Here is a 1,872-nt window from a genome sequence, read left to right on the forward strand (position 1 = left end):
CTATCCATAATGCATCTCAGAAAGATAAAAGATAATGAATATATGAGGAAGAAATTAAGAGATGGAGAGAATGGAATTAAAAGGGCCAACTTAAATTTAATGAATACTGAAGGACAGAATGAGGAAAATGAAGTAATGAAAGGATAATGGCAGGCAATTTTCTAGAACTGAAGAAAGTTGTTAAGTCTTCAACTTGAGGGAGAATCCTAGTGTCTTAAGAAGTATAAATAAAAATAAATCCTCTCTTTTGCTCAGGCCCATGATGCGGGTAGGATGGGCAAGTGTCATGGTCTTCGCACTGCCAGGAGGCCCTGTAGCCACTGATGAGATCATGATAAACAGTACATGTGGGCACAGCCCTGAAGCCCATGTGGGCACAGCCCTGAAGGCCAACCCTTTTAGAGGTGCTTCCCATGCAGAGGGAATTCTGCTGGAAAAAAGTAGGTGTTGAAGCCAGACAGCCAAATTCTGCCATCAAGGAAGTATGTCAGGGTCCAGCTGATCAAGAATGGCAAAAAAACCCCATAGCCTTTGTACCTAATGATGGTTGTTTGAATTTTATTGAGGAAAGTGATGAAGTTCTAGTTGCTGGATTTGGTCACAAAGGTCATGCTGTTGGTGATGTTCCTGGGGTTTGCTTTAAGGTTGTCAAAGGAACCAATGTCTCTCTTTTGGCCTTATACAAAGACAGGAAAGAAAGACCAAGATCATAGGTTTTGATGGTGAACTATGACAATAATAAATTTTCATATTCCAAAAAAATAAGTAAATCCACACCTAAACTCAACAGCTGGACTGACCTTAGACCTTCTCAAAAATAACGATACGTGTAAGAAGAAAATAAAATAATATATTCAAGAAACTGAGAGAAAATCATTGTCAATCTAGAATTATATAGGTAGTTACACTATCATTCAGGAGTGAAAGGGAAATAAACACATTCTCAGGCAAAGACAGAATCAGTTTTGTCATACATAGACCTTCCCTTAAGCTATGTATAGAAAATCTATACATCTCTGAAAGAGATTCATTAGATTTTTGCATTTGTGTTTTCGTTTTTGGCACAAAGACTTTAAGTCTAAATAGGGATTGCCCTATTGAGAAGAGAGGGTGTGAGAGAGAAGGAAACAAAACTATTTAGATTTTTATGTATTTTGGATGTATTCAGCTTCAAGAAACAAATCTAAAATGGTTTAAATTGTTATAAAAATGACTAATAGAAATCAAGAGGTAAAGTAGGCTCTTGGTTAGTAAATCGGTGGCTAACTGATACTAGCAAGGGCCCAATATTTTGCTGTGACTTCAGTTGCAACCTGAATTTGCCAGCTAACTTTGGAGCCATAAATTAACTGTAGCAGTTCCATAAATGATACAGAGGAATAACCAGTCTCAGAGGAATTCATGGGTCTATTCTGTTCCTGCTTATTAGGGAGAAAAAAAAAACAACAACAACATAAGATAACACAGTGAGGATAAATTTTCCAAAAGCCCCAGGTAGACTTCCCTCATGATCCATTGACCAAGGTTAGAGCATATTCCCATTACCAAGGTTAGAGCATAATCCCATTACCGAACCTGGAGGAGAGAAAGGAGCTATTGTAATTTGCATAGACCTATTCACTGGGGGAAGATTTGATGTTGAGGAATTAATCACAAGGAAGAGAAAGGGATCAGGTAGGAAGTGTAGAAATCTAAGGCCTTATCTCCCTCCAGAGGAGGATGAACAGATTGACATATTTATATGTATTTTAGATGTAACCAGATAAACAGTAACCCCAGAAAGCTGGTGAATAACACTAAGAACACGAACAACATACAAAAACTCATCAAAAGGAGAGAGTATTACAAGAAAGAAAATTATCGGGAAGACTT

General features: G+C 37.6%; 1 pseudogene; it reads left to right on the forward strand.

The window, feature by feature from the left end:
• The first annotated feature begins 273 nt into the window (after positions 1–273).
• On the forward strand, positions 274–713 carry LOC118541937 (small ribosomal subunit protein uS12 pseudogene; annotated as a pseudogene).
• Positions 714–1,872: the final 1,159 nt, after the last annotated feature.

Source organism: Halichoerus grypus, chromosome 13 (genome assembly GCF_964656455.1).
Source record: "Halichoerus grypus chromosome 13, mHalGry1.hap1.1, whole genome shotgun sequence".
NCBI lineage: Eukaryota > Metazoa > Chordata > Mammalia > Carnivora > Phocidae > Halichoerus > Halichoerus grypus.